The 25,826-nt window shown below is 46.5% G+C and overlaps 1 protein-coding gene across 1 annotated transcript in view; it reads left to right on the plus strand.

Moving 5' to 3' along the window:
* Positions 1–10,429: 10,429 nt before the first annotated feature.
* The window catches only part of CNOT3 (CCR4-NOT transcription complex subunit 3), a 425,129-nt gene continuing 409,732 nt past the window's right edge, over positions 10,430–25,826 (plus strand). The window contains 1 exon segment of the mRNA XM_040327617.1: positions 10,430–10,750. The gene's annotated coding sequence lies outside the window, so the exon portion shown is untranslated.

The raw sequence follows: 25,826 nt of genomic DNA on the forward strand, positions 1-25,826 counted from the left end.
AAGACCTTTACATTACACAGCACCCTGCCCCACTGGACCCCTTTACATCACATAGCCCCCTGCACCTCTGCACCCTTTACATTACACAGCACCCTGCATCACTGGACCCCTTTACATTACACAGCACCCTGCATCACTGGACCCCTTTACATTACACAGCACCCTGCATCACTGGCCCCCTTTACATCTCATAGCCCCCTGCACCCCTTTACATTACACAGCACCCTGCATCACTGGACCCCTTTACATTACACAGCACCCTGCATCACTGGCCCACTTTACATCTCATAGCCCCCTGCACCTCTGGACCCCTTTACATTACACAGAACCCTGCATCACTGGACCCCTTTACATTACACAGCACCCTGCATCACTGGCCCCCTTTACATCTCATAGCCCCCTGCACCTCTGGACCCTTTTACATTACACAACACCCTGCATCACTGCACCCTTTTACATTACACAGCACCCTGCATCACTGGACCCCTTTACATTACACAGCACCCTGCATCACTGGCCCCCTTTACATCTCATAGCCCCCTGCACCTCTGGACCCTTTTACATTACACAACACCCTGCATCACTGCACCCTTTTACATTACACAGCACCCTGCATCACTGGACCCCTTTACATTACACAGCACCCTGCATCACTGGCCCCCTTTACATCTCATAGCCCCCTGCACCTCTGGACCCTTTTACATTACACAGCACCCTGCATCCCTTTTACATTACACAGCCACCTGCACCTCTGGATCCCTGCATGTTACACACCCCCCCTTAGTGCAAATCCCCCCTCAGTGCAAACCCCCTCGGTGCAACCCCCCAGTGCAAACACCCTCAGTACAACCCCCCCAGTGAAAACCCCCTAGTGCAAACACCTCCTTAGTACAACCCCCCCCCCCCTCAGTGCAAACACGCCCCCCTTCAGTGAAATCCCCCCAGGTGCAAACACCCCCCCTTCCCATTCAGTACCTCAGATCATGGCAGGCAGCGCCACAGCACATGGACAGAAGGTCCCCTCCCCCTCTGTACACACAAACAGAGAGGAGGGGGCTGTGCCTGTGTGCCGAGCACCGCTAACAGCCCGTGGCTGTGAGAGGAGGGGATGGATGGTGCTGCGGTGTCACCCCGCAACCCCCCCTCCTCTTGTACCGCGGCGCTCCGATTCCACGGCGCTCATCGCTGCAGTTGCGGGGGGGGGCGCCCCCCACATGTCAGCTAAAAAATTTTTTTTTTTTTTTTAATCGGGATGGTGTCACCCCTCTAGTGGGTGTCACCCGGTGCGGGCCGCACCCCCTAGCAACGCCTCTGGCAAAAGGAAACCTTTTGTGTCCTCTGGACTGAAACAACCTTTTTTTCAGGTTCTTTCCACAGAATCATGTCCTTAAAGCGGATGTGCCACTAAAAAAATATATTAAAAGCCAGCAGCTACAAATACTGCAGCTGCTGACTTTTAATATAAGGACACTTACCTGTCCTGGAGTCCAGCGGTGATCGCAGCAGATGACGAGCCGATCGCTCGTCACCCTGCTGCTCCCCCCTCCATCCACGGTGAGGGAACCAGGAAGTGAAGCGCTCCGGCTTCACTGCCCGGTTCCCTACGGCGCATGCGCGAGTCGCGCTGCGCCCGCCGATTGGCTCCCGCTGTGTGCTGGGAGCCGAGTGTTCCCAGCATACAACGGGGGACGGACGGAAGGTAAGGAAAAAACCCGTCCTTTGCCCGTATTGTAGGGCCGGAAGTGGGTGCAGATACCTGTCTGTAGACAGGTATCTGCACCCCCCTCCCCCCTGAAAGGTGTCAAATGTGACACCGGAGGGGGGGAGGGTGCCGATCAGCGGGACTCCACTTTAGAGTGGAGATCCGCTTTAAGTGACTGTAGACCCCTATACATTCTATCCTGTACAGATTTGGCTTGCTGTGGCACCACAATCTGCTCTGAGGTATATATTGACTTTAGTAGTTTGTCAATATCTCTGACTGGAAAAAGATACTTAGTTGAGCTAACCGTATCTTCCTCTGATGCAGACTCCTCATCAGATAAAGAAACTGGATTCCCACCTTCTTCCAGATCAGAAGCATTGTGTGAACTAATGGTCTCAGATACTAACAAACGAAGGGATCTAGCCGAGGGTGAATGCTCTTGAGCTATGGATCTAGACGAAGAAGGTCCTAGTCCAGCCTGTCATTAAAGGATCGAAAGGTGGCCACTACATCCTTCATAGAAGACATTAACTCCATAAAAGAGGAAGTCTCTGAACTAGCTCTGGATGGAATACAAACCTTTACAAAATATTTTTCTTTAGAACTATCAGAAAGCCTATCCTTACAGTTCCCACATTTCTTCTTCACCGGTTTGGCCTAGAAAAAAGCAGAAACAAGAACCATAAACAAAAGGTCCATACAAAAAAGTCCCCTGCTGTAGAAGCTATCCACAGACAATGGCTTACCTTGGGGGCAGTATGGGACCTGGATGCGGTCGCTGGTTCAATCCGTGCAAGTGCTCCATCCTCAGACCTGTCCTCAAGCTCCATGAGGCAAGCGGAGATCGGCCGGAGAAATTGGCGGCTGCTGTACCGCTAAATGTGCCTGTCCAGCATTCAGCAGACTGTTCCTAAAGCAGCATATCCACGCCGTGCTTCCTTACGGAAAAAAAACGGTGCCCGGACGCGCGTCATGTGACCTCCGGTTCCGGGACCATCTTGTCGCATCACTGGAAATCCTCCGACGCCATCTTGGTACATCGCGGTGAAGCACAAAGAGGACACCGTTCCACACAGCCAGAGCTGGGGGAAAAAATGGAAGGGAGTTGCCACCACTCACACCACCAGGTGAGCTAATTACCTTAAAAATAGGGAATCCTTCTGGATAGAAAGTGCAGGACTATCACCCAGGACTTGGCCACAACTAGTCCTGGATGATACCAGAGAAGGGGGGTCCACCAACCACAGTTACCAGACCTAAGAAAACAAAAACACATGTCGGTGCTCCTGGAGGGTCTGAAAAGAAAACTACTGAGTGTCAGAGGAAAGGGAGGGGCCTTTTAAAAATTGTATCTGATTTGTGTTTCCTGTGGAGGGTGGAGCCAATCATCTCTCAAGTAGCTGCCCTGGAAGGTGAGAGGGGAAAAATACACTTCAGGCTTACCTGTGAGGTGCTGGTGTTAGGCTTGCTTCCGCTGCCTGTGCAGGTATCGCAAGGGAGTCTGTCCCCACCCCTGTAGTGGTCCGCAGCCTCTGTCAGGTTTTACCCTTTCAAAAACCAGCTTCCCTGTTTGCGCCATTTAGAGACAGGAACTAGTGTCTCTGGCTCCGGCTTATGTCACACGCCCCGGAAGTGACCCCGCTGGGTACTTCCTGTGGGCCAGCTTGGAGCGCATAAGTTTCGCCCCTTCACACACACACGGCTTCCTCTGCACATTCCAGCCACGCTGTTTACAGGGAGAGGACCGTCCGTTCGCGCGAACATTTAGAACCCCATTGACGTCTATGGACTCGTTCAAATTCAAAAGTGCTCATTTTAAAGCCTAATATGCAAGTTATTGTTGTAAAACGTGTTTGAGAACCCGGATCTTGCCCCAGTGAACATGCATCAATGGAAAAAAAAGTTTTAAAAAACGGTCGTTTTTTCTGGAGCAGTGATTTTAACCACTTCCATACTGGGCACTTACGCACCTTCCCGCCCAAGCCAATTTGCAGCTTTCAGCCATGTCGCACTGAATGACAATTGCGCGGTCATGCTACACTGTACCCAAACAAAATTGCCGTCCTTTTTCCCCCACAAATAGAGCTTTCTTTTAGTGGTATTTGATCACCTCTGCGATTTTTTTTTTTTTTTGCGCAACAACTAAAAAAATAGTTTTTATTTTTTTCTGTTAATTTTTTTGTAAATAAGTAAGTTTTCTCTTTCAATTACGGGCACCGATATGGCGGCACTGATGGGCGCTGGTATGCGGCACTGATGGGCACTCATAGGCGGCACTGAAGGGCACTCATAGGCGGCACTGAAGGGCACTCATAGGCGGCACTGAAGGGTACTTATGGGTGGCACAGATGGGCACTGATAGGTGGGCACGGATTGGCACTGTGGGGTGGCACTGATGGATCCATGTTGCCAATCAGCGCCCATTTGTGGGCACTGATTGGCATCTTTTTTTTTTCATTTATATTTTTTTTACCATTTTTTTATTTTTTATTCCCTGGTGGTCCAGTTTGGCGATCCGAGGGGGGGCTGCGCTGATAAACAATCAGCGCGATCCCCCAATCGGCTCTCCTCTACTCGCGTCTGTCAGACGCAAGTGAAGAAGAGCCATCAACGGCTCTTCCTGTTTACATCGTGATCAGCCGTGATTGGACACGGCTGATCACATGGTAAAGTGTCCCCGTGAGAGACACTTTACCTAGATCGGTGTTGCGGGGTGTCAGACTGACACCCCGCAACAACGATCACCGCGATGCGCGCCCCCGGGGGTGCACAGCGGCTCAATATCCTGAGGACGTCATATGAAGTCCAGTCAGGATTAGACAACCACTTTGCCGCCGTCAATCTGTCATTGGCGGGCGGCAAGTGGTTAATGATGCTTAAAGTGAAAAAAAAAAATGAAAAATTCCTTTAAATAATCGTATCTGCTGGGTGTTTATAGTATGCCTGTGAAGTGGCACGTGTTTAGAACTGTCCCTGCACAAAATAAGATTACTATAAGAAAAAAGTTATTTAAAACTGCTTGCGGCTTTAATGTAATGTCTGGTCCCTGCAATATGGATGAAAATCATTGAGAAAAATAGCACAGATACAGACAGTACACACACCACGTAGCTTCTTTAGGTGCACACTGCAGAGGACAATGGCAGTACACCCACCACGTAGCTTTAGGTGCAGACTGCAGAGGACAATGGCAGTACACACACCACATAGCTTTAGGTGCACACTGCAGAGGACACAGGCAGTACACCACGTGAGAATACTGCAGCTAACACAATCACCTGCCTGCCTGTCCGTAAATTAGGAAGAGTGGATCTAGCTAAACTATAGAGTGTATAAATATATACACACACACACACACACACACACACACACACACACACACACACACACAAACACCTGGGATGCATATATATCCTCTACACACTGGGCCGGATTCAGAAAGAGATACGACGGCGTATCTCCTGATACGCCGTCGTATCTCTGAGTTCCGCCAGTCGTATCTATGCGTCTAAGTGTCTTACACCGTCGGATCTTAGGCTGCAATTCCAGGCTGGCCGCTAGGTGGTGCTTCTGTATTTTTATGCGAGGAATATGCAAATGAGGATTTACGCCGATTCAGGAACGAACGACCGCACAGCGTTTTTTTTTTACGTCGTTTGCGTTTGGCTTTTTCCCGGCGTATAGTTACCCCTGCTATATTAGGGGTAGCTAATGTTAAGTATGGCCGTCGTTCCTGCTTCGAGTTTTTAAATTTTACGTTGTTTGCGTAAGTCGTTCGCGAATACGGCTGGACGTAATTTACGTTCACGTCGAAAGCAATGACGTCCTTGCGACGTCATTTAGAGCAATGCACACTGGGATATTTTACGGACGGCGCATTCGCCGCTCAAATAAAACGTAAAAAACGCGGGGTCAAGACACATTTACATAAAACGCCCCCTACATCCCCATTTGAATTACGCGGCCTTACGCCGCAACACATACGTTACGCTGCAACTAAGGGCGCAAGTTCTTTCTGAATAAAGAACTCGCACCCAAAGTTAGAGCGGCGTAACGTATCGGAGATACGTTGCGCGGGCCGGACAGATACGCTCAGGTATCTGAATCCGGCCCACTAACTTTAACTGACTAGCCTGCCTGCCTCACTCTCTGTCTTCTCTCTCTTAACCACCGCAACACACGACACAAGGCCGACCTGCAGGCGTCCTTTTATAGTGTGGGGCGTGTACTAAACCCCCTGAGCCATAATTGGCCAAAGCCACCCTGGCTTTGGCCAATTATGGCTCTCTGTTTTTTGCAGCCCCCCCCCCCAATATTTACCTGAGCCCCCTCTCAATCCAGCGATGTTCGAGTGTCTCAGCCATCTGGAATTGGTCTCCTGATTGGCTGAGACAACGCAGTGGAGAAAGAGGTGGCCAGGCCGAACTGCGGCTTTGTGTCTGATGGATACGAGGAGTTGCGGCTCGGGTGCCCTCATAGCAAGCTGCTTGCTGTGGGGGTACTCAACAGAAGGGAGGGGCCAGGAGCACCGACGAGGGACTTAAGAAAAGGAGGATCTGGGCTGCGATGTGCAAAACCGCCACACAGCGCAGGTAAGTTAACATGCTATTTATATTAGTGCTGTCAAACGATTAAAAACCATTTTTGACATAAAGGGACACTTTTGGACAATCTACAGTTTTTCAGGCAGAAAGAATAGTTTTTATTTTATAAAAGTACATGTAGGACACTGGGCAGATCACTAGGGACAAGGGGGGTGTGTATTTTTTTACATACAGTACTGTAATCTATAAGATTACAGTATACTGTGTGTATTGTGTTTGTTTACTTTTTTAAATTTGGCGCCGTTCTCCGCTCCCGTGCGTCGTAACGTCGCAGGGAACGGAGCTCGGCGGCACTGTGAATCGAGCGAGGAGGACCCGCCAAGCAAGGAGGACCCGCTCGATCACACAGCGGGGTGGCATCGCTGGATCCAGGGACAAGGTGAGTAACTTGCCTGTGAATCCAGCGAGAAGGTAAGCCGCGCCGCTGCACACTCTGCATGTCCACCCCGAGGGCTCCTGCGTTAATCGCGCGATAAAAATATTGACGGCGTTAACATGGGTTTGCGTTAACGCCGTTAATATCGCGTTTAACGCACAGCCCTAATTTATATATATATATATATATATATATATATATATGACTTTAAAGTCAAATTTCAGGCTAAACCCAACTAGTCTTAAAAGTATTCTCTTATAAAACTATCCTGTGTAAGAAAGATTTATAGACTTGCCTTTTTTCAGCTTTCTCCAGTTATGTGATCCTGTTTGTCTGCAGCAGCTGCAGGGGAGAGGAAGGAGTGCCAATAACATATGGGCCATGGGAACCCAAGTGGGAGGAGCATATTTAAGACCATTTAGGTCTAGCCTGGAATTGGCTCAGTCAGAGGCAGACCTATGATGTCACCACCTCTCACTCAGCCTAAGAAGGCTTTGTATTCATTGCTAGAATACGTTAAAGCAGAGATCCACCCAAAAGTGGAACTTCCACTGTAAGCACACCTCGCCCCCTGACATGTCACATTTGGGGGGGGGGGGGGGTGCAACCTCCTCTTAGTGGGACTTCCTGTCCTTGGGCCGCCTAGGCAACTCCTCCTCCTCTCACCCTAGGCGGCCCTTTCCTGCCATCGATCTTCTGGGACACAACACAGGTCCCAGAAGATTATCTGGCCAATGGCAGAGCGCGGCGTGACTCAAGCATGCGCAGTGCACGCCCGGCCGTGATGGCTTCAGTAGATGCCCACAGTAGATATGATGGCGCCAAGGAGAGGAGCAGGGCTCCGTGCGTCCACATTGCTGGACCTTGGGGCAGGCAAGTGTCTGTTTATTAAAAGTCAGCAGCTATACTTTTGTATCTGATGATGTTTAATAAACGAAAAAACGGGTGGAACTCCGCTTTGAGAGAAGTATGTTTTTCCCCCCAATCAGACTTACCTAGGTGGCTGCAGAATCGGTCTGATGCTGCAATTGTCCCCCGACACCTCTACACTGAGAATCGAGTTATCAAACATCGCTGATGGTTCAGTTCTCTCAGCTCCTGGAGCAGAGAGCTGCTGACTGTCAATCAGCATCTCTCTGCTTCTCCAGGCTCACTGTAGCACTGAGCTGTGGAGGGGCGACCGTCTCAGGTTCCCAACGGCTTGCTGAGACGGGCATCAGTCCAGGCACCTGAGGGATCCAGACTTCCATGGTCGGGATGGCCCGATGCTTGGACTAATCTTGGTGACGTCAGCAGAGAGCAGACTTCAGACCGCATTCTGCTGAAAACGGTTCACAGGAGTGCAAAGTGAATTGCACTCCTGTGACCCATAGGAGAAGCCAAGCAAGCTTAGGCTGGACTTCTCCTTTAATTGCTCTGAGCAGCTGAATGCCACTGCAGTAGACTCTTCTGCGTTTTGGGTATGACAGGAAGTCTCTCACACCTGGAACAGAGCAGTATGCAGTATATAGCAGCAACCACATACAGTCTATACCGCATAGCTAATAGACTAGCAGGTTAGTTAGTTTACTTTGTAAAGAAAGTGTGTGGAAACATGGGCGTTTTTCCTTTAAATTGAAGGTCCACCCAAAAAAAAAAAAAATGTTTTTACTTACCAGAAATTCCAGTTGCTATGTGGATATTCCTAATCTGCCTCTTCCTAGAACGCGGCAGGTCTTCATCGTCACATTGTCTTCTGGTCAATGGGGCGCGCTGCCTTCTGGGAACTGTGTGTATACCAGAGAGCAGCCGCCCATTCACAAAGTGCCGCGAGACTCACACATGCGCAGTAGGAAACAGGCAGTGAAGCTGCAAGGCTCCACTGCCCGTTTCCCTTATTGAGGATGGCGGTGCCGAGACCTGCCGCGATCGAGGGATCGGCCTCGGGTGGGTCGACATCGCGGGCGCCTAGGACAGGTAAGCGTCCTTATTAAAAGTCAGTGTTTGTAGCTGATGACTTAAAAAAATAAAAAAAAGTGCAGGTGGAACCCCGCAAGAACAAGATAAACTGATAGGTTGCCGTGCACAGCTGCTCCAGGTTTGATACATTTTACCTAACCTATTTAATCACCACATGCTGCCGTGTAAATTGCAGTGGCACCACTAGGGTTGGTGTCACCTGGTGTGAAAAAAAAATGGTGTCACCCCCCCCCCCCAGTACAGACCCCACTCCCTCAGTACAGACCGGTCATAAAGTACAGACACCCCCTCAGTGCAGACCCCCTTCCATCAGTACAGACACCCCACCTCAGTGCAGAACCCCCTCCATCAGTACAGAAACCCCACCTCAGTGCAGAACCCCCTCCATCAGTACAGACACCCCACCTCAGTGCAGAACCCCCTCCATCAGTACAGACAACCCCCCCTGAGGCCCCATACACACGAGAGGATTTATCTGCAGATACGGTCCAGCGGACCGTATCCGCGGATAAATCCTCTCGAGGATTTCAGAAGATTTCAATGCGATGGCGTGTACACACAATCGCATTGAAATCCGCGCTGAAATCCTCTGCCGATGACGTGTCGCGCCGTCGCCGCTATTATGACGCGGCGACGGGCGCGACGCTGTCATATAAGGAATTCCACGCATGCGTCAAATCATTACGACGCGTGCGGGGAATCCCTTTGGACGGATGGATCCGGTAAGTCTGTACAGACGAGCGGATCCATCCGTTGGAATGGATTCCAGCAGATGGATTTGTTGAGCATGTCAGCAAATATCCATCTGCTGGAAATCCATCCCAGGGGAGATTTATCTGCGGATAAATATCCGACGGAGTGTACACACCATAGGATCTATCCGCAGAAACCCATTTGATGGGATTTATCTGCGGATAGATTCTATGTGTGTATAGTTTACATAGTTAGTCAGGTTGAAAAAAGACACAAGTCCATCCAGTTCAACCACAAAAAACAAAATAAAAAATGTGTATGGGGCCTCACAGACCTCAGAACAGTAGTATGTGTCCCTTGAGCGCGGGCTCCTGCTCCGCTTCACTGAGGGACACAGCAGTGGTGCGAGGCACAGGGCAGCATTAGTAATGCCGCTACCCACAGGTGTCACCTTGGTGCGGCCTGCACCCGCCTAGCAACGCCACTGCATGTGTGCCCAAAATAAAGAAATCACCTAAAACAAATGCCTGCAGAGCCTAGATTACAGGTTCAGCAGCCATCCAAATACTCTCATTCTGAATTTTAACAACCTTCGTGCTATACCATAAGGTACTATATGACATAATGCTCATAATTCACCATACAACTATATGGACCAGAGAAATCATAAACAAGGCAATGTTCTCGCCACAGTAATCCGAATTTCTGCAGTCTAAGGCCAAGAAAACGGTCCCACAAGTGACATCGGTCCTGGAAATTCTTCAGCCCTACACTAGCCTCTGTCAGCTGAGTATTGCGCTTGTGCTGTGCCTTCTTGTTATCGTCAACGCCGCGTCTTCCAGGATACTAAGAAACTCTATTACCACGCAACACCTCTCTCTCCTAGTACCCAACCGAATTGTATAGCTCCGCCCACCTTCCCGCTCGCCTAACTATCAAGATTGATGTCGTATCTTCCAACAGAATTTTTCCCCGCCCCATATTCTCGAGCGTTAACCCAATCGTACGAAGACTTAGCTGGATTTTTTTTTTTAACAGCGAGACCAATAATATAGTCGGATTCATGTAATTGGCAAGCCGTTTGTCCAATAGGCTTTGAGAACACGTGTGGAGGGGTTGTGTTTCGGTCACCCAGTGGACGCGAGTAAAAGACTGGGAAAGAGAGCGAACGAGAGAGATAGAGACAGGGGGAGGTTGAGCTTGTCTCCATTTTGGATTTCTCTGAGCTGTGGACGGAGAGCGAAAGAGGCAATAAAGAAGCCGTTAGCGCCTATGTAATCCCAGAGGCTGTTGTTCTGCGTTGTCGTGACATTAGAATATTGAGAGAAACGCACAAGTCGGGAATATAGACCCAAAAACAAGCTCCTAAACCGGAAGCGGGTTCCTACACCTTTCTGCATTCTCCTGGGGGCGGTGAGAGCTTCTCATTCAGCATTTTGTCGTTATGTCTCCTTTATTCGCTCAGGAATATGTGCTGGGGGTTGTGCAGGTTATTGGCACCTCATGAGTTCTGCTCCTCTAATGATAGGCCCTTGGCAGCTGGATTCCTGTTGTTAGCATTGAGTAGGCCTGAAGCACTACTTTAAGTGTCCATCTATAAATGTGATTGGGTGGGTGGGCATTGGGGCTTTCTAAATGTTCTGATAACTTGGGCAAAGATTAAAGGCGATGTCACCATTAGTAACCAGTTCGGTGTCGGCTTTCATTCATAACAGCGATCGAATGTAATCTCATGAGATCTGCCGACCCAGAAAGTTGTGTGCTGTCTGGTGTTTACATTCAATGGAATGGCTTTTTATTGTGACTGCAGATCTTTTCTTTCATGGTAGAGAATGAGTTTGCTAGTCCCTGCTCTGCCTCCTCTTAGTAATGCAACCTCTGTTTTAAAGTTTAAAAAATGCTGTTTCCTAAAGCAACCATTCATGCCTCAACTTTATTGTCAGTGGCTAGCTTTTCAGGGTGCATTTGGAGAGCGACTGGGTCTGTCACGTGCTGTATAGTTCACCCCAGCCATGCGGAGAGCCTGGGAGTCCGAATATTTGAAAGTGCTACACTGATGTCTAAGGCCTTGCTGGATGTTAACCATGTTTACCTCTGATCAGAAGCACTGTGCACTATACATTGTCATGGACGTATAAAATGTGAATATAGTAAATTTACAGCCCAAATGTCTGTTAATTAATGTTAATTTTTAGTGAGAGACCCCCCCCCCCCTATTCCTATTCTCACTACAACTTTTTCTATCATCCTATTTGCCTTTTCTTATTGGACTTCTGCTTGATTGTTTTATGTTTTGATTGCTCCCCATTTACTTACAGTAACATGTAACGCAATATTTAAACTTTCCTCAACTGAGTATTTTGTCATTTACTTGATTACTTGTTTGTGCTTCAAATGTTGCTGCTTATTCTCAGATTAGTTGTAGAACAGAGGTGCCCAACCTTTTGAAGGCAGAGGGCCACTTAATGCGACTTGGTAACCTGTGGCGGGCCACAATGAGTGGAGTGGGCAGATGACAGGTCTGTGTCCAGTCTGCATATGCCAATCAGACACAGCTCAATCTACTCTATGGGCCCTCTGAGCCAATCAGATGGCAGGGAACAGATCCACTTCTTCCCCCTTTTTATTTTTTAGCAGTTCAGATTGGAGGTAGGCAGGTTTAAACGGACAAAAGTCTGTTTACTTCTGCCGATCCATAGAGGTGAATGGAGGGTCCAATTGTGTTGGACTGATTCCTGGAAAGGGGCTTAAAGGGTCACTAAAGGAAACATTTTTTTTTGCTGAAATGACTGTTTACAGGGTATAGAGACACATATAAGTTAACCAAATTCTTTTAAAAATGATTACACCTAGATAAAAATCAATCCTATAATGTGCCTGCAGGTTAGTTTCACTTTTAAACTGGTTTCATGTTCCTGTGAACTAGAGAGGCACACAGAACAAAAACAAACAAATCCAGGGCAGTGTTTTGTTTTTAAAACGAATCTGATTGGTTCTGTTAAGTTTTAGACACACAGTAATGACAGCTTAGACCACCGTGAAAATAAGGAAACGGGCAAGCAGGAAGTGTGGAGATCACAGCAGAATTACAGCAACTTCAAAGCAAAAACGAACAATAAGGACATGAAACCAGTACTGCAGTAAGGTAAAGGAAGCCATTTGGCTAATTTTTTTTTTTACTTTAGTGATCCTTTAAGGCTGCTTTTATACTGATGGTCTTTGGTCTATTGCGGTACAGTGTACCTGTGGTTTTCCCGCCGGTTAGCTGCACTTTGCCATAGATGTCTATTGTATCTTGCAGGTGTGGTATGCTTTCTGAAAAGCCGCTTGCTTCCTCCCTCTACCGCCGGCTTTATTTACAACACTGATGCTCTCAGATGGCAGGTCGGCAGCCTGCAATCTGGGCTTGCCAACCAGCCATCCCAGAGCAGGAGGTCACGGGCCATATCAGAGGGCTCCGCGGGCCACTGGTTGGGCACACCTGCTGTAGGACAATCTGACTGTAAATTGGAAAGTGAGCTCCCTTGGTTGCTGTGGGTAATAGCTCAGTTTTATGCATCCGTTTTCAGTAAATTTGCCTTTATTGCGTAAAACGTTTTCCATCCATGTCAATGCAGAAGGATGAGTTAACTTTTTTTTTTTTTTTTTTTTTTTTTATTACCGGTTAGATGCACCAGCCAACCCCCATCCCCCGTTTTGACAGTGAGGCGGGTAACATCTCCCCATGCTCACTGTCGCAATAAAAAAAGTTCTGCGAGTATGAAAACTACAAGTACCGACAGCCTTTACGACTGTTAATTTGTAGTTCTCCGTAAACTGACAGGGAGCTGTTACACACTGACAGGAAGACTGAGTGCTTATCTGTCTACTTGTACGAGAGAACCACTGACAGACTGTCTGGAAAAGCCCTGCTTTGCAGGCTCATAGTAAAAAAAAAAATGCAAAATTATTTTTATTTTTACCTGCAAAAAATGTGCATTTTATTATGAAAAAAGTAAACTTTATCCTTTTAGTGCCAATCCAAATCTATGAGTCCTCAAAGTCACGTGACTTTGACAGCCAACATTCTGCCATTAACAGAAGTCAATGTAGGTTGTGATGAAGTCTCCCAAAAGTAGTGCAGGAACTTTTTTCTAAGTCTCTGTGATTTGAATGGTTCCATTGCCGTTAATGGGGGTGTGACTTGTCATACAATTTTTTGAACTCTTAAATCGCGTTCAGTGCGCCAGTGTTAATCGGCTCTTAATGTCTCCTGTTTATAGTGCAGATGTAGAAGTAATGTTGTGCAGCTAGAGTTTTTAAGATGGCTATATATTTAATTTTGTTTTCAAAATATTTTTCTTGAATCAGTTGTTGTAAACCCGCATATACACTTTATTTTTTATTTATTTTTAACCCTGCAAGGCAAAAGCCATAATGAGCTAGTATGCACTGCATATTGGCTCATTATGAAATACTTACCTCGGGACGAGGTAGGGAACTTACCTGCTCCACGCCGAGCGTGTCTTCCGGGTATCGCCGCTCCAGCGCTGTGATTGGCTGGAGCGGCGATGACGTCATGCGCACGGGAGATTTCAATCCGGCATTGGTCGGCGGGGCCGGCCCTTCAGCCGAGGATCCCCCCCTGCGCATGCGCTGCTGCAATCAGCGGCACATTGCGAGGAGAATATCTCCTAAACCGTACAGGTTTAGGAGATATTCTTTATACCTACAGGTAAGCCTTATTATAGGCTTACCTGTAGGAAAAAGTAAAGTGATTGTAAAGGTAAATTTAACCACCTTTTAATACTGGGCATTTTCTTCCCTTTCCCACCCAGACCAATTTTCAGCTTTCAGTGCTCATACTTTGAATGACACTCAGTCATCCAAATGAAAATGTTAGCATTACGTTTCGCACAAATAGAGCTTTTAATTTAGGCCAACATGTATTCTGCTACATGTCTTTGGTTAAAAAAAAATCCTGAGAAGTGTATGATAATTGGGTTTGTGTGAAGTTATAGTGTTTACAAGCTATGCTATGTATCACTGAAAATTGATCAATCATGATGTACTGACTGCTCCATGTCTTGAGGCCCTAAAATGTCAGGACAGTACAAATACCCCCCCCCCCCCCTCAATTACCCCTTTTTTGTAATGATAGTCCAAGGTATTTAGTAAGAGACATAGTGAGTTTTTTGAAGTTGCAATTTTTTTGCCCACAATTGTTTGGAAAATTAAGATTCCCCCTCCTCCACAAAATTGTCATTAACAAGTTATTTCTCACATATGGCATAGGCATACTTGCAGTTACACCCCAAAATATAGTCTTCTACTCCTGAGTATGGTGTTGCCACATGTGTGAGACTTTTCCACAGCCTGGTCATATACAGAGGCCCAACATCCAGCATTGTCAGGCGTTCTAAAGGCAAACATTGCACATTTTATTTCCTGACTACCTATTACATTTTTTTTGAAGGCCCTGTAGCACCAAGACAATGGAATTGCCCACAAAATGACCACGTTTTGGAAAGCGCACGCCCCAATGTATATCCTATGAGGCATAATGAGGCTTGAACATGTCCCCCCTTTTTTGTCCCACAAGTTTTTAGAAAATGTGGAAATAAAATAACTTTTTTTTTTCTCAAAGTTGTGCATTTATAAGATATTTCTAACCTATAGCATTTACATGCCAAGAATTACACCCTAAAAATGCATTCTGCTGAGCAAAGAGTAAAAAAAGGATTACCTGTGGTTTTAGCAGGCAGGAATACTGTCCCAGCACAGACAAAGCATTGGTCCAGACAGCAGGAAGAGATGTGGTTGGCAACCGCCAAAAGAATTGTGCAGGCAGAATTATGCCAAAGTATTGGTCCTGGCAGTAGGCAAAAACATGGTCCATAAGCAGGCAGTTGAGGTGAAAGCGGACAGAACTATAAGGCTTAGGGCAGTGTTTCTTAACCACTTCAGACCCGCGCTATTGACAAAAGACGTCAACAGCGCGGCTCAAGTGCCAAGTGGACGTCTTTTTAAAAGCATTACCCGCGCATCGCTAAAGAGCCGATGCGTGTACCTGGCAGCCGCAATGTCCGCCGGGTACATGCGATCGGCGGTGACACAGCAGGTGACAGCAGGGACATGGAGCTCTGTGTGTAAACACAGAGCTCCACGTGCTGTCAGAGGAGAGGAGACCGATGCTGTGTCCCTTGTACATAGGGACACCGCATCGGTCACCTCCCCCAGCCACCCCCCTCCCCCCACACAGTTAGAACACACCCAGGGAATACATTTAACCCCTTCCTCACCCCCTAGTGTTAACCCCTTCTCTGCCAGTCACATTTATACTCTAATTAGTGCATTTTTATAGCACTGATCGCTGTATAAATGTGAATGGTCCCAAATTTGTGTCAAAAGTGTCCGATATGTCTGCCGCAATATCGCAGTCCCAATAAAAATCACTGATTGCCGCCATTACTAGTAAAAAAATAATAATAAAAAAAGTCATAATTCTGTCCCCTATTTTGTAGGCGTTATAACTTTTGCGCAAACCAGTCGCTTATTGCCATTTTCTTTTTTTTTTTTTTTTACAAAAATACGTAGAAAAATACGTATCGGCCTTAAAAAAATATAAAAAAAAAAAAAAAAAATGGTATATTTATTATCAGGGCTGTGGAGTCGGTAGATAAATGTTCCGACTCCTCAGTTTTATGTACTTCCGACTCCGACTCCCCGACTCCTCTGTATTAATATGCAAATGTATTTTATACATTCCTTGAGGGAAAGAAACGCAACCTACCACAGGACTAATGGCTGGGAAGCCAACAGTCTACTGTATTGCACAGTTTAAGCAAAAGACAAACACAATGAAAACAATCAAGTGACTGGATAGTAGCAGCAGGCATAAACATCAGGAACAGGATCTTTACCAGTTCAAAAATACAAACCACATTATTTGGTTATGGAATAAAGAGAAAAATTGCGCCAACCCAATACGTGCAATAAAGTCCTTTTGTGTGTCCACAAAAAATTATTCAAATTATCAAGGAAAAAATCGCACAAAAATAAGTGCAAAAAGTAAGTACAAATAAGTCCTTAATACGTGCACATATGCAATATTAAAGTCCAAAAATGGTGAAATCCAGGACAAACGACACCCAGTGTGTAAATAATAACATAAACGTGATCCGCCACCACATGGACTGAGGCTTACCACAAGGCAACCAAATAACAGCGTTATTTATGGTTAACACCAGGATACTCCAGAGTATGGGGAACAGCTTTAAGTTGGACCCGGGATGTAAACAGACCACAATTCATAGGAATCCTTGGCGGGATATGCGAAATCTATTGTGAAGTTCTCCTCCTCAAACCGTCTCTTATGGCCCAGTCGATAATAAACATGTACAGTATGCCAAATTCTGGTTGCTGTGGGTTTAGGGCAGTGGTCATCAACCTTGTCCTGCAAACACATTATTTGGTTGTTTTAGAACAAAAACAAAGCTTATCTATAATGAACCAAAAACAAAATCTGTAAAACCTAGAAATGGTTTTATATTAATCTTGAAATGTAGTTATAGGCTTAGCAAATGCAAATCAATTCAATGTAGAGTTCTAAGGACGAGAATTGCCTCTGCCAGATCCTCTTTCATAGAGGCTCTTAAGTCAGACTTTATTATTTTTAGGGCTGAAAATAATCTTTCGACACTGACTTGGGTGGGTGGCATTGCAGTAACTATTCTGGCCACATCACTAACGATCTCTGGATAAACAAGGATGGCTTCTTCAACAGTAAGTTTTGATGAGCGATCATACTTTTCAACTTCTTTTAGTGCTTTATAAAACATTTTTTTATTTGGACACTTACTGGTTCTCTAACATGCGTTCCCTGTAAAAGCAGAACACAACACTATGGAAAGTATAAGTATTGCAGCTCCTAATTGTGCGTTGCGTGCCATATAGTGAAGCACATGAAAAGCATGCTTCTTCACGGTCACTTAACGTGATCGTTTTGCGGTTACGTGAGGCACTGCATGCATTGGTCTTTATTCTTACAGTAGAGAAGTCATTAATTATAACTTTTTGTGAATTGGGACATTTAAACTTGCTTTTTTTTTTTATTTTTTTTTATTCCAATCTAAATTTAGTAGGAGTCGGTGCATTGTTTGCCGACTCCGACTCCAGGTACCCAAAATTTCCCCCGACTCTGACTCCGACTCCACAGCCCTGTTTATTATAGCAACAAGTAAAAAATTATATATATATATTCTTTTTAAATTGTCACTCTTTTTTTGTTTATAGCGCAAAAAATAAAAACCGCAGAGGTGATCAAATACCACCAAAATAAAGCTCTATTTGTGGGGGGAAAAAAGGACGTCAATTTTGTTTGGGAGCCACGTCGCACGACCGCACAAATGTCAGTTAAAGTGACGCAGTGCCGGAAGCTGAAATTTCGCCTGGGCACGAAGGGGGTTTATGTGCCCAGTAAGCAAGTGGTTAAGGCACCCCAACAGGTCCTATTTTCAGGCTTGCCATTGGGTTTCACAGGTGATTTAATCTGTTTCACTGCCTTGGTAATTACCCCAGCCATTTCATCTGAGGAAAATCTTGAAAACATGAGCTGTTGGGGTGCCTTGAGGACTGGAGTTGAGAAACACTGGCTTAGGGCCTCAGTCAGGTAAGACCTGAGGACAGGGGGAAAGGCTTCTTCCCACCAAATCTCTTTGAAGTCTCCAGACCCCAATCCAGTGTTTCTCAACTCCAGTCCTCAAGGTGCCCCAACAGATCATGTTTTCAGGCTTTCCATTATTTTGCACAGGTGATTTAATCAATTTTACTGCCTTGGTAATTACCACCATGGACAAAAATGTTCTCCACTCAAAAAATCTATTCTGGAGCCCCTCACATGTGAGACCCCTGTGTTGTCTTAAATACCACTAATACAGTGGCAGGACAAAATTTCAGTTTAGGAGGCAGGCAAAAAGCATGGTCATTTAACAGGCCAAGGTCAATTTTACATGGAAGGCAGAAACGTGGTTGATGAAGCCAACAAGCAGAGGCATGATGGAAACCGGGGGGAAAAATATCTTTTACTTCAGTCTAGGGTTGTCCCGATACCACTTTTTTAGGACTGAGTACAAGTACCGATACTTTTCATGTACTCGCCGATACCGAATACCGATACTTTTTTTTAAATGCAGCATTGTGTCCCTAAATGCAGCATTGTGTCCCTAATGCAGCCATGTCCCTAATGCAGCCATGTCCCTAATGCAGCCTTGTGTCCCTTAAGACAAAGCCAAGTCAATCCCCCCCCTCCCCCCGCTGCTGCCGACATCTAGTTACTATGCGCTAGGGCAGGGGTATCCAAACGTTTTACTTCGAGGGCCGCATTATAAATTTCACAGATATTCACGGGCTGAATTATTTCGAAATTAATCCTCCGCCAAGAAATAGAATAGAATTTGAAAGGCTGCTCTCAGAGCCCTGAGCCTTGTGCACTAGGGCTAAACACTTAGAATTTCCTCATACAGTACATCTGTGTCCCCATCAGAGAATCCCTGCCCATTTCTGTCCCCAGCAGAGTCTCTCCATACATCTGTGTCCCCAGCAGAGTCTCCTTACACAATTGTGTCCTCATCAGACTCTGCCTGCACATTTGTGTCTCTATTTAAAGCCACCCCCACACATTTGTGTCCACATCAGAGACCGTCGCACACTATTCTCAAAGCCACCTCCCCACACCCATTAAATACCTTCCTGCCCATTTGTGTCCCCATTAGAGCCCCCACACGTGTATCCTAATCCGAACCCCCCCCCCTGCACACTTATGTCGCCCATCAGAGCCCCCCATCCTTGTGTCCCCTATCAGAGTCCCCCTCCCACATTTGTGTCCCCACCAGAGACTCCCTGAAAAACTGTGTCCCCATCTTAATCCCCCCAAATATGTGTCCCCATCTTAATCCCCCCAAATATGTGCCCCCATCTTAATCCCCCCCACACTTGTGCCCCCATCTTAATCCCCCCACACTTGTGCCCCCATCAGAGTACCCCCACACTTGTGCCCCCATCAGAGTCCCCCTCCCCAAACACTTGTGCCCCCATTAGAGTCCCCCTCCCCAAACACTTGTGCCCCCATCAGTCCCCCTGAATATGTGCCCCCATCCTTGTGTCCCCTACCAGAGTTCCCCTCCCACATTTGTGTCCCCACCCGAGACTCTGTGAACAACTGTGTCCCCATCATAACCCCCCCTGAATATGTGTCCCCATCAGAGTCCCCCCACATATGTGTCCTCTATCAGAGTCCCCCCACACTTGTGCCCCCATCAGAGCCCCCCTTCATTACAGCTCCCCCCCTCCACATTTTTGTCCCCCATCACAGTCCCCCCTTCTCTTGCATCCCCACCAGAGCACATTTATTTTTCCTTCAGTCTCTCTGCGACATCCTATACTTGCCGTGTAGATCTGTGTATGTTACCGCTGATGCTCCTCTGAAGGGCTGGCTGTACTGCAGATTTACTGCACTTCCCGACTCCCACTCGGCTCTTACACGTGCATGATGTATGTGACATGACAGCGTTAAGTGCACTGAATTTACGTGCTGGTGTGAGGGAGGAGGAGCCGCTGGTCTGCACTGAATGAATCTGAACTTTGTCGGGTCACTGGAGTTGCGGGACTTGCGCTGCACAGCCATCACTGCCTGTCAGTATACAGAGAAAGCCCTGCAACCCGAGCAGAGACCGTCCCTGAAGTGAGTCTGATGCCGGATGTGGCCCGTACTTTGGAAACCCCTGCGCTAGGGGAACACAACAGCTGTCATTTGCATTTGAATAGCTGGGTGTTCCCCCCGCCGCGCTGTCATGTATAGCCCCTCCCCCTTGCCCAGAAACTTTGATAAACAGGTCACCCGTCGTATCAAAGTTTCTGGGCAAGGGGGAGGCGCTATACATGACGGCGCGGCGGGGGAACACCCAGCTATGCAAATGACAGCTGTTGTGTTCCCCCAGCGCATAGTAACTAGATGTCGGCAGCGGCGGGGAGAGAGGGGGGGGGGTTGACTTGGCTTTCTAAGGCGGCAGCAGCAGCAGCTCTCCTCTCCCCCATACGAGGACTGCTCTGCTCCGCTCTCCGCCCCCTCTCCACCCGCACTAAAAAAAAAAAAAAAAAAAAAGTATTCTATTCAGGTATCGGGAGTATTTGCGCGAGTACAAGTACTAGCGCAAATACTCGGTATCGGTCGCGATACCGATACTAGTATCGGTATCGGGACAACCCTACTTCAGTCGATAAACAGTCTGAGTCCTTCACAGAAATAGCAGATAGTTGAAACTGGAAAAAATATCTTCTTCACTAATGGTGTATTGATAAAAATTACTGTGCTAATGTCATTCTCCATAGATGGCTGCAACCTGACAGGACATTGTGTATAAACTATTTCTATAAAACAAGTGCTGCTGCGCTAAAAGTGAAATTAACCTTAAATATATCAACAAAGATATATGTATGTGCAAAAAAGATGACGTGATAAATGTGCGAATATATATGTGCAAAAAAAGTCCACATGCAATATGAATGAAACAACAAAAGTGCAAACTGAGTCCAAGTCAGGAGAGCTGGAGACTGTCCATTCCAATTGGGAGCATAAAGAACCACCGATGTCCATTAACCACTTTACCTCCTTTCTGACCAGGCCATTTTTTTGCGATACAGCACTGTGAGTCTGCACTCAAAATTGACCCCCCCCCCCCCACAAATAGAGCTTTCTTTTGTGGTATTTGTTTCTAGCGCAAAAAAAAAAAAGACCCACAATTTTGAAACAAAACTTTTTTTTTTTATCTATAAAGCATTTAAAAAAAATAATCGAATTTCTTAACCACTTCCCGCCCGGTCAATAGACAATTGACATCCGGGAAGTGGTTGTAAAATCCTGACTAGACGTCTATTGACGTCCTGCAGGATTTTATGTCCGACACCCTGCATCTCCAATCTCGGTAAAGAGCCTCCGGCGGAGGCTCTTTACATTGTGATTGGACACGGCTGATCACATGGTAAACAGGAAGAGCCGATCGGCTGACAGACGCGAGCCGATCGGCGGCTCTCCCGACCCCCCGTCAGGATTGTTTATCAGTGCAGCCCCCTCTCGGATGCCCACACTGGACCACCAGGGAAGGGGGCAGTAAAAAAAGATGCCAATCAGTGCCCACAAATGGGCACTGACCTGCAACATGGGCACTGGGATAAACAAGTGACGCCCATTAGTGTCGCCTATGAGTGCCCACCAGCGGCACATATCAGTGCTGCCATATCAGTGTCCGTAGTCAAAGGAGAAAATGTACTTATTCACAAAAAAATTTGCAAAAAATAAAAATCGCAGAGGTGATCAAATACCACCAAAAGAAAGCTCTATTTGTGGGAACAAAATGATAAAAAAATTATTTGGGTACAGTGTAGCATGGCCGCGCAATTGTCATTCAAATTGCGGCCGCGCTGAAAGCTGAAAATTGGCTTGGGCAGGAAGGTGCGTCAGTGCCTGGTATGGAAGTGGTTAATCAATTTAGGCCAATTAGTATTCTGCTACACATTTTTAGTAACAGAAATCCTAATACGTGTATATTGATTGGTTTGCACAAGTTATAGCGTCTACAAACTATGGGATAGATTCATGGACATTTTTTATTTTTTTGCGGGACTATGACATTGAGGCGGACAAATCTGACACTTTTGAGAACCAGTGACACCAATACAGTGATCGGTGCTAAAAAAAAAAAAAATGCACTGGACACTGTATCGATGGCAGGGAAGGAGTTCATCAGGGACGATCAAAGGTTTAAATGTGGTCCCTGCAGGTGTTTTCTAATTGTGAGGGACGGATACACTGGAGGAAAAGAGACATCTGTGTTTCCATGGAGTAGGAATCGCAGATGTCTCTTCCTCCCTGACAAGACGGTCTGCCTTGTTTACATATATCTCCACGAGAGATTGTGGGTGGCTGGTGGCGATCGCGGCCTCCCGACCTGCTGATTGGCTTCCTCCTGTATCGAACCACAGCGGGGGCGTGGCACTGCCGGCCCACTCCCCAGAGTTGTTCACAAGGATTGTGTACAGGCACGCAGGAGAGAGAATAAATTCTCTTACCAAATGAATTGGACCCAGATGCCAGCAGCACCGAGTCAGAGGCATAGCGCTAAAATATTTCCAGGGTGATGGTCACGGGATTAATCCTCAAGAATCTCTGTGTCTCTCTCTCTCTCTCTCTCTCTCTCTCTCTCTCTCTCTCTCTCTCTCTCTCTCTCTCTCTCTCTCTCTCTCTCTCTCTCTCTCTCTCTCTCTCTCTCTCTCTCTCTCTCTCTCTCTCTCTCTCTCTCTCTCTCTCTCTCTCTCTCTCTCGATACTCGTAGAAACGAAAGACCTCCGCTTTTTCACCTTTTTGAAAATGTTATTTATATGCCAGCATTTATTCTCTATCCTGGGTGGTGGATGCACGTGTGACGGTGATCTGTGATTCTTTATGATCCTAATTGGAATGGACTGTCTCCAGCTTTCCTTTTTGCTGTTTTATATTTTCAGTTACATTTGTGCCATTTTTGCACATATGTTTACAATTGATTATTTAACCACTTCAGCCCAGGAAGAATTTACCCCCTTCCTGACCAGAACACTTTTTGTGATTCGGCACTGCGTCGCCTTAACTGACAATTGCGCGGTGGTACCCAAACAAATATATGTTTGCACTATAAACAAAACATTTTTTTTTTCTTTTTATAAAAGGAATATTTTTTTACTTTTTGCTATAATACCCCCCCCCCCCCAAAAAAAAAGTGTGTAATAAAAAAAAAAAAAGTGTGTGTGTGTGTTCTAATTAGAGGGAAGGAGATGGGAGTGAAAAAACACATTAGAACTGCTGTTTTACTTGTAATGCCAACAGCCACCACCAGATGGCGCAAGGTCACAGAAGGAAGGCCTCAATTACCGGCATGGCGTGGGAGGTGGGGGCGCTTGGAGACACAGAATCCTGTGCCTCCCCGTGCGATCGCGGTGGGCCCGCGACGACTGGTAATTGAGGCCACTGGTTTGCGGCCTTGTAGACCGCAAAGCCGTGGCTTTAATTACCGGCGGGCGCCAGGTCACAATTTCTTGTCGCAATTGCGACCGGGCGCCCGTATTTTGTCGAGCCCTGATAGATCTATCTCTATCTCTGATTATGAAATTAATCGGGCAGTAACATAATGGGGTTAAAACTAATATTAGCCCTTTATAGTACGAAAAAGCAAATCGCTACTGTAAATATTACTCTCACTGTCCCACAGTAAAAAAAAAAAAACTTACAGTAGCAATTCTTTTTGTACTTTTTTTTTTTTTTCCCCCCCATTATGTTACCAGACATCACAGGCCTGGGTTCACACCTGTTTTTTGGTGCTTTTTGCAGAAACACACTACAGTTCATTTACATGTTTTCCTATGGGACACGTTCACATCCATGATTTTTTTTCCAGCTGCTGCGTATTTGGAAAAGGCAAGGACTTTTTAACGCAAAACGGTGCTATTTTGTTTTTTTGGTTCAATATACTTCAATGGAGCAGCTGCCGAAACGCATGTAATGTGTTTTTGCGGCAATTTGTGTTTTGTAATCTGTCCAACAACTAGTGTGTCCCGCATTGCCCAGGACAGTCCCACATTCTGCAGGTCTGTCTCGGGCACCTTCACTCTTGACACAATACAGTGCCCCGGAATGAAACTGTTTTAATTTTGTAAATAGGTTCCTTTTAAAGCGGTGGTTCACCCTCCCTCCATAGCAACATTTGAGCATTAAATTAGGCATAGTAGCGCGAGCTACAGTATGCCTGTCTTGATTTTTTTTGGCCCGGTACTCACAGTGCAATCCTCTATAGAAGATTCCGACTCCCCGCGGGGAATGGGCGTTCCTATCCAGACGGAGGATGATTGACGGCAGGCTCTGGCACGTCACGCTCCCCGAAGACAGCCGGAGTAGGTCTCGGCTCTTCACGGCGCTATACGGCGCCTGCGCACAGACTATGCGCAGGCGCCGTGAAGAGCCAAGCCTATTTCGGCTATTTCCGGAGAAGCGTGACATGCCAGAGACGGCCGTCAATCATCCTCCGTCTGGATAGGAACGCCAATTCACCGCGGGGAGTCGGTATCTTCAATGTACGATTGCACTGTGAGTACCGGGCTATAAAAATCAAGACCGGCATACTGTAGCTCACGCTACTATGCCTAATTTTATGCTAGAAGGAAAAAAATATATATATATTTTTTTGTTTATAGGGTGAACCCCCGCTTTAAGCTCGTGCATTGTTGGTTCACTTACATTTTCCTTCTAAATGTTTTTTTTCTTTGTTTTCTTTGTCTGAATTTCTCACTTCCTGTTCCTCCTCAGTAAGGTGTTCAGTAAGCTGTTCTGAATGACTTTCCACCACTTGGATGATGGTGGAAAGCTTACTGAGGAGAAACAGGAAGTGAGAAATTCAGACAAAGAAAAAAAACATTTAGAAGGGAAATGGAAGGAAAAGGTAAGTGAACCAACAACGCACTAGCTTAAAGGAACCTATTTAGAAAATAAAAGGCGAACCTTTACAACCCTTTTAAGATGTGACACCCCCCCCCCCCAAATACTGAAGATCTACAAGTCCCATCATAGATCTGTGAAATCTATGGGATCACACCCCTAGATCTCACGGGTTCATGCTGGGAGTTTCAAATTTGGGGGGGGGGGGGGGGGGTCACATCTTTAGATGTCAGGGGTTTATGCTGAGACTGGTAGTCCTTTACTTTGGGGGGGGGGGGGGGGGTGTGACCTTCCCAAAGTTAAGGACTACAGGTCCCAGCGTGACCCCCCCCCCTCCCAGAGCTGAAGATGTGAGACCCCCCCCCGCCCCCCAAATAGTGAAGAACTACAGGTCCCAACATAAACCTGTGAAATCTATGGGATCACACCCTTAGATCTCAGGGTTTCATGCTGGGTCCTTCAAATTTGGGGGGGGGGGTCACATCTTTAGATATTAGGAGTTCATGTTGTGACCCCCAAAACGGAAGGACTACAGGTCCCACCATGAACTCCTCAGAGCTGAAGATGTGCGCCCCCCAACGAGTGAAGAACTACAGGTCCTAGGATGAACCAGTGAAATCTATGGGGTGACAAAAAAGGGGGGTGTCCCTGAATGGCAGTTTGGAAATGTGGTCATCCTACCAACAACAAATTGGCCCAAAAAAATGTAAAAATGCAATTTATTTTTTATTTTTAATTTTTAAAGCTATTATCCGATTAATCGTAACCATAATCGATTATGAAAATAATCGTTAGTTGCAGCCCTAATATTATATTAAAAGGCTTTCTCCGTTTAGGCCGCTATGTATTCTTCTACATATTTTTGGTGAAAAAAATCGCAATAATGCACTGATTACTGTAAAAATGACACTAACAGGGAAGGGGTTAAACACTAGGGGACGATGGAGTTAAGTGTGTCTAGAGAGTGATTCTAACTGTGTGGGGGCTGGGCTA

The sequence above is a fragment of the Rana temporaria genome, chromosome 10 (genome assembly GCF_905171775.1).
Source record: "Rana temporaria chromosome 10, aRanTem1.1, whole genome shotgun sequence".
Taxonomy (NCBI): domain Eukaryota; kingdom Metazoa; phylum Chordata; class Amphibia; order Anura; family Ranidae; genus Rana; species Rana temporaria.